Below are 8,351 nucleotides of genomic sequence, written 5' to 3' on the forward strand. Positions count from 1 at the left end.
ATCCAGTTCATCTCCAACATGGTGAATTGTCCCCGGCAGCAAGGTCATGTCTATACATTGAGCTGTATGGTCCTTTGGGAGAAATACTGAATGAATTGTTCTTGTTTCATCTCAGACATTACTGAGTATCTCTTAAGTGTGTTGCTCATACTTGGTGCCTTGGAAGGAAGGAAATTGTGTGTTTTAGGCATACATATACAATATATGAGGCCTTCTCCAGTTTTGTTTTAGGAAAGGTGTTGCTTTTGCTTTCAAATCTTTATTTTTTATTAAATGAATGAACTAATTATTAGGAAATTAAAGTTGTATAGATCATTGTCATCCTCATTTTGATCATTCACTTTGTAATGGCAGATTATTCCATTTTGCCAATCCAACACGCACACTAAAAATGAAGAAAGAAACCCAAGTTTTATTAACCATCGAAGTTCTACCAGTCAGTGGAATAGATGAGTTCCATTCGAGGCCCTACTGATGACAATTTTTTCAGGATGATCATATTTGGTTAATGTCCAGCTATTTTTTGATGGATAGAATGGGGCATTAGACTGAAGAAATAAGTCCTTTGCTTGTCTCAGTCATGGATGTTACCAGGAAAGGAAATTACATCAAAATGGACACACACAGCAACCAAGGGTTACAACCTCTCTGTCCCTTTTGGAGAATGTTTCCCTAACTTCCTGTCTGAGTGACTGCCATTACTAGAACTGGAAAAAAAAGGACAAACTCTACCTTTTATCTTTAAAAGCATCCATTGAACCACAATTAAGTTACCTTGTCTAGACCAGCATTTCTCAACCAGGGTGCCATGGCATCCTGGAGTGTCTTCTGACTTCCTCAGGGGTGCCTCAAATTTTTTGCCAGCACCATGAAAACTAATGTTGCTAATCCAGGGAGGATGGGATCCATTCCGGAAAGAATGATAGCTCTCCTCTGTTCATGCCTTCTACACCTTCCAACTTCTGCCATGCTGTCAGGGCTGAAGTTCCTGATATTAAGCGATGTGAAGCGAAGGCTTCTGATATGAAAAGGGGGCTCCTAATGTGAAAGGGGACTCTCATGTGAAGGGGCTCCTCCTGTAAAGGGAGGCTCTAATGTGAAAGGAGGGAGCTCTAATGTGAAGGGGCCCCTGATGTAAAGGGGGTCTAATGTGAAAGGAGATGGGTCTGATGTGAAAGGGGGGCTCTTGATTTAAAGGGGGAACTCTGATGTGAAGAACCCTTTTTCATTCATCCCCAAACAGCTACCTCCTCATGTATCACTTGTCCCTCCCTTTTAGATTGTAAGCACTCAGGGCCAGGGCCCTCCTTACCATCTTGTCTTGAATTGTATTGTTATTGTAATATCTTCCTTATATTTTATAGAGCTGCACAAACTGTTGGCGCTATATAAATCCTAAAGAATAATAATGTGTTTTTACATTGGGTATCCGCTTAAAAGGTTTGGGTTTTGGAAGGGGGGGGCACACATTTAAAAAAAAAATATGTTTTGGAAATTTAAGACTGGGGTGGCTTGAGATTGTGTATACATTTAAAGGGTGCTGTAGCTGAAAAAAGGTTGAGAAATCTGGTCTAGATATTATTAGTCTGCTGTAGGCAGGAGGGAGCATTTTCTCAGTTTTCTCTTCCTTCAAAGTTAAAAGACTGCAACATTGTAAAGTTGTAGTAAGTCACAATATGAGAGGCTGCAGCAGGGGTTAATCTGAGTCAGACTTTTGTGAACACAGCCAAGAACTGCATAAGCATAGCGATTTACATGATTGCGTAACTTCTGAGCTAGCAATTTAGTCCATAAGGTAGATTAGATAGTGCTTGAACAAAGATGGTGTCTTCCTTCTGCATAGAAAACCAGATGAATGCCCCCCTGTCAAGGGGGTACTGTAATCCCTGTTAGAGGTAATAACTACTTATAAGTGTTACACATGATATGAAACATTATATTTAAGGCTTGGTATGCTGTAAGCTATCTTGTTCTTGTAGATGTTGACCATACAGTGATGCCCTGTGCCCTGACAGTCTCCAGATGCCACGCAAAGAAGCATTTTTATAGATTAATACATGGGGGGTGATTTACTAACCTAAACACATGCACGCACCAGGTGCGTGTGATTTTCACACAGCAAAACGTATTTATCAACCAAAAAGTCTCTAAAAGCATATTTCCACTAATGCCATATATGGAAAAATCATGCACATGATGCATATATAATGCTGCTTCACAGTTTAGACAAAAATGGTTAGCTCATGCATTTACATTCCTGCATTCATCAACGCAAGCAACACAACATAGAGCTAATTTACACAACATCACCTTGCAATTCATGCTTGGCTTTGCACAACACACCTGCTGCGTGTGTACACACTACAAAGGTGTTTAGATTCCACCCATAGATTATGCTGGGAGGGAACACACTACCGAGGTGTATACATGTTCGTGGTGTGTTTATAAGGTTAGTAAATCAACCCCAGGGTCTCAGTAGCTGGTCCTTTTTACAGCACAAGAAAATGTAAATACATGGAAAAGCCTAAACAGAGTTTTCTGTTATGCCACCACCTAAGTTAGAAAGGGGCAGTTTATACCTTTTCAAGGAATTAGAAAATACTAAGAAATAAATTGATTTTACATTCAAAGACCCTCTTGAAAGACCCCAAAAGCAAACACAACTTTTGCAAAATAAAAATTCAACAACAGAGTATAAAGCAGGGGTAGCCAAACTCCGGCCCTCCAGCTGTGGTGAAACTACAAATCCCATGATGCATCTCTCTCCGGGAGTCATGTCTGTGGCTGTGAGAATCTTGCAATGCCTCATGGGATCTGTGGTTCCACCACAGCTGGAGGGCCGGAGTTTGGCTACACCTGGTATAAAGCATAGGAGAACCAGCTAAACAAGCCAACAATACAGAACACCTCCTAGCTATGGTATGGAGATGCAGAGAATGAGAAGATGTTCTGTAGCACACATCAGGAGTGAGCAGCCTAGGGTGAGGATGCTGCTACTCCATAGATGGAGTACTGTTGCCACCCAAGGATGAGTTTGTTTTACTGGCAGAATCACCAGGATAAATAAAGGAATACAATGCTGAAAAATAGAGAACTAATGCAGTCACCACATCTAAGAACTGGTAAGCTGCAACATATTACATATTTGTTCTTGGGTTTTGATACACTTTAATGAGTCATGGGGATCATGCAGTGGTCATGGTAGACTTTAATACATCTTAAAAGCAATGAAAAGATGAAACATGTTATTTTCCACTTTATTTTCCCTACAGTCCCTGAACTGATCAAAAAACAACTCTATTTATATTTAGAGTGTAATATGTGGGTGTGTGATATCATATTCTTTCTGACTCAGAAATAGGCCCCCTGCAGCTAAGTTTCCTGGTGGGCTTTTTCACTTTACTTTATACCGTCTATATGCAGATAAGGAATAACTTGCACAGTAAACAGTATATCAGTTTATCATGTAATACGGAAGATATAAATAACATTTCTGCTAGGAAAATCATACATAGATCTTTTCTTCTTGGAGGTCTGTGGAAACAAATATAGCACACATCTATATAAACTCTTTTAAGCTAAGTAAAACATTGTGTGGCTAATCTTTAAAGTGAAACTAAACTCGGGAGTTAAAACTTAAAAATGCATTCAGGTACCTAAACTTTTAGCAATACTGGACCTTATTTCTGTATTGCTCAGCTGTAGATCCTCAAATCATCTCTGAACTGGTGCAGACACTGTCCTTCCTTCTCGAGGGTGGCTGCTTGTGTTCCCCATGGTCCCTGTGTGTTGTAAAGCCACCACTCCAAGCTCACTCTCATAGTGGACCACAATTTCACGTTTAGTTTACTAATTTGTATGGGTATTGTAGTCCTTCGTGGGAGCAAGCTTGGAGAGGTGGCTTTTTTCAACACAGGGACCATGGGGAACAAAAGTAGCCACCCTCAAGAAGAAAGGGAAATGTCAGCAGCAATTCAGAGATGATTTGAGGATCTAAAGCCGAGTGATACACAAATAAGGTCCAGTGTTGTTAAAAGTAAAAGGTACTTGAATGCATTTTTAAGGTTAATATCCCGAATTTAATGTCACTTTAAAAGAAAATGCATAAGTAAAAAAAATTATAATAATAACAAAAATAAATATATATAAAACATGTGTATAACTTTATATACATATAAAGTCTAACTCCAGTTTGAAGCTCATCTTTGGGTAAAAAGTAACCCCACCATCTGGGAGTCCCTTACCAGCTCCGATTTCGGGTGTGTCAGCTTAAGTTCTATTTATAGCCATTTTTTTTTTTTAGTCTTAGATGGAGTGGGAAAAAGTAAGAACCTTTGTTTTTGTTTTCATAGTTGTCTATGTCCCTTCCTCTCTCATGGTCTTCAAAACCGAAAGTGATGGGAAATTCAGCATGTTCTAGTTTCACCAAAAGAAGAAGTGAGGGAACATCTTCCCATGGGGACACCTGTTCTGGTGACACCTGTTTAGGAGGAGAATTTCCCTTACCTTCTCTTCCTGCTTCACCTCTAGGACAGAACATGTGCAAAGAGACACAGATAGCAAATAAATAAATTCATAGGAGTTAAAACTCTTCCCTACTCTATGAAAATGTTAAGAAAACGTTTTGACTGTACATATACTTTAAATTCAAAACAAAAGGGGGTCTTGGGGGTGTTAGGTAACTTCTCCTGTGAAGGAGGAAAAAAACTCCCTTCGCTTCCTCATAGATGTCTTCATCTTTAGTTTGTACAGTTGTTCAAAATAAAAGAAGCAGCATCTGTGACCCACTACCATATGAAGGACCTCACGTCATTTCTTGTTCATGGAGATCATGAATCACAAGAGCGATTTAGATAAAAGTGCCTAAACTGCTGAAATGAGTTTTGCTCATTAAGTTGCTTAAGTGAAATGTGCTTGAACCAAAAATAATCTATTCTTTTTTTCTCCTTTGTATTTGCTGCTTAGTCAAAGATAGAGCTCTCCAAACAGCAAAGCTCATGCTCCCTACTGGTTGAAGAGCTCTAGCTCTGAATCAGCAGAGGGTGTGTCAGATCTCTGCAGAAACAATACTGCTTCCACATGAAGAGCAAGAGTCCTACACTGTAGCATGCTGGCAGGGGACAGGCTTTTCTACTCTTCTTCTAGAGAAAACAAACGGTAAGAGTTTGCACATCTTTTGTTTTGATGCAACTGGAATATATTGTATTTAGCTCTTTAACCTCCCTGGCGGTATGATTATGCAGGATTTTAGCATGCCAAATCGGTACATTGTTTTTCATGGCAATTTGTTGTTTTATATTGTAGGCCTGTAATTCTTAGCAAATCTTAGGAATAACTCACCTAAATCTGTCCAAACAAGAGTCCAGTAGACATCCCGGGTATGATAAAGTTTGAAACACGAAATCATAAATTATAATATTGTAAATAATTATAAAAAATTATAATATAATAATTAAAAAAAATGGTCCAGTAAATGGGAATTCTGGGGGGCGCTGCCTGATCCGTACCAGAGTCAATAGAGTACAGTAAAAGTGCATGCAGGGCACTGGAAAAAGCTCTAGGGACAAAATTGACGTAAAATAGTTTGATACATATATGTAATTATAACAGATTACATTGTATTGTGTGTATTCTGTGTAAATGTCATGTTTGCACTTTTGAATTTCCCGCTGGCTCCGCCCCTCGAAACTGAAAGCCGAATGCCGGCATCGGCCGGGCGCACACAGCAGAGGGCACCGCGGGCTTGCAGGGACAAGGTAATTGACACTTCTGCGCAATCCTAAGTGTGACTCGGGGTTACCGTTCTTGGTACTGAAAATTAACCCCGAGCCACACTCGGGAATACCACCAGGGAGGTTAAAAATAAATTTCACTTATACTTAAGACATAACACACCATTTTCTGGATTTCTCTATATTTTCTGTTTTGCACATAATGGGCATTGTATTGAAAAAAAAATACATATATAGGCTTGTTGTAGCCCATTTACCCTTTCAGCATCACCTCAGCCTAGTGTCACAGGCATGTCATGGCTACGTAGTGTTTAATGTTCTCCGACAATGTTGATGAGTAAGCAGAGTGCACCATCATCGTCACCGCCTCCTCTCTCATCAGAACCTGAGTGGGGAAATGAATGAGCTATTACAGAGCTGCTGCACCGTCAAGAGGCTTATTAGAGCATGTTAGACAAGGAAAGACACAGCTCAGAGATAGTGTCATAAAGGAACAAATATGCTGTGAGTACCGGGCACCCCAGCATGCTGCTGCTTCACTGCTTCATGACTGGAAGAAAAAAATCACTTACTCAATGGGAGATTTCCTTTTTTTAAAACAAAAATAGTGCATGGCTAGATTTGACCTTCTGCCCATGCCAGCTCTCAATTCTCTAAACAATTCCATAACTAATGACTTCCATTATCACATCAGACAAGTGAGCAATTAAATGTTCTGCTGGTAATAAACAGTCATGGAGTTCCCATGACCACCAGCACTTTCAAGGTTTAGGAAATGTAAAAGTAAAACATTCATGTAATTATTCATTAATGTATTCATACATTCACATATTCCTTTGATAGATAGATAGATAGATAGATAGATAGATAGATAGATAGATAGATAGAACACATTTTAGTTAAATAATGTTTAAGTTAATAAATTATTCTCGTTAATAATTTTTTTATTATAATTTTTTTTAAATAAATCATTTTTTTATGCTTAACTGCTCTTAAATATTTTGTCCATATTTCTTCTGTTTTGGTTTTGTAAGAACAATCTTATTTATGCTAAATATAATATTGTATCTGTTGTCACTTTTTCAATTGTTGCTGACTGTGCACATTTGCATATTAATTTGATTGTATAAAGATATAGCTTTTAATTCTAGGAAATGGCTAATTTTGTGTTAACCTTGCATAAATACCTTGTAGACCCACAGCTTATTAGAATTATATTAAAGCCTCAATGTAGGTGCAATCACAAGAGTTACAGCCCAGGGAACCCGGTAGGAGCCGGACTGTACTGATAGAAAAATAGATAGATAGATAGATAGATAGATAGATAGATAGATAGATAGATAGATTCGCTAAAAGGGGTGCTTGTCAAACATTTTAGGCACCTTCCAAACGTCCACCCATGCCTGGTTGGAGAGGTTCCTAATGGCTCTATATACACTTATTATTTATTTGATATTGCATGGCTCTGTCTCTGCAAAGTGTCCGAGCATTCTTTTAATAAGGGAATGATAGCAGAGTGGCCCGAATATTGGCTGAAACTACATTGACTCTGCTTACTGTATCCACGTGAAAGTAACCTAAGGCTAGGTTCACACCTGCACTACACTGCACAACACCTGGGACGCGCGTCCCAGGATTGCGCGGCCCTGTACAATGCAGGCAGAGATTGCCGCGTCCCCCATTGAATTCAATGTGGTGACATCCTTGCGGCAATCACAGAAAAGAGGTACATGTACCTTCTTTTTGCGATACACGACACGCGGCTGTTTTATCATGTTCGGAACCACGGGCGGAATTGCGGCTGGAAACCGTGCGATCTGCCACAGCGCGATCGATTTACACCTTGGCAACTCTTGAGCGGGCGGCAATCTGCGCAGAATCGTGCACAATTTCTGCGCGGTGAGCTGTCGCCTAGGTGTGAAACTAGCCTAAGTATGAAAATTATTTATATTTTAGAAAGATCACAATTCATGGGAAGGCTTCAAAGGCCATAGTCTTGGGTGGCCAAGTTATGCAGAGGCATCAGGGCTGCTTTATCTTTGCTCCTTCACAGCAGCACTGAGAGAATGGTGGGTGCACACTGGCTGAGCCCATCTTGCTCCAGCATCAGCAGTCACTCACAGAAAAGAGTCCGGTCGCACACCATAAGCTTCGCCGAAAAGTCACAGAGATAAGCCCATTATTGGGTTAAACATGTCAGAGTGAAGAGGATCCATGGTGGGATGATGTGTATCTGTTTGCTACAATACACTTTTTAGTGCGACCATACTTTTTTGGGATGAGTACCTGCTGATATACAGAATAGTTGCACAATAAAATAACAAAACACAGCAAAACTACCCAAAAAAATAGTTTCATTTGAAGAATATGTAACCCTAGTGAAATTCCCTTTTTTTCTCCCTTATTGGCTGAATGCTTTACAACAGCTCCACATGTATTTTTTATGAGTTATGGTAGAATGGTTGTAAGGGCGATGTGGATGGAGTGACATCAGTGAAAGAACTGAGGAGTGCTCTGTATGGGGCCATAGCGGAATGTGAGTGTATGTAGGATAATGCGTGTAGGGTGGCAATGTTGTAGAGGGGTGATTGTATGTGTGATGATATGAGGTGTCATGTG

The 8,351-nt window shown here is 39.7% G+C and overlaps 1 long non-coding RNA gene across 1 annotated transcript in view; it reads right to left on the reverse strand.

The window, feature by feature from the left end:
- LOC108792500 overlaps window positions 1-3,748 on the reverse strand; it is a 9,588-nt gene extending 5,840 nt beyond the window's left edge. The window contains exon 1 of the long non-coding RNA XR_001941571.1: window positions 3,737-3,748. This is a non-coding gene — a long non-coding RNA (uncharacterized LOC108792500). The remainder of the gene's footprint in view (window positions 1-3,736) is intronic.
- Window positions 3,749-8,351: the final 4,603 nt, after the last annotated feature.

This window comes from Nanorana parkeri, unplaced genomic scaffold (assembly GCF_000935625.1).
Source record: "Nanorana parkeri isolate BGI_ZX_2015 unplaced genomic scaffold, ASM93562v1 scaffold649, whole genome shotgun sequence".
Classification (NCBI taxonomy): Eukaryota; Metazoa; Chordata; class Amphibia; order Anura; family Dicroglossidae; genus Nanorana; species Nanorana parkeri.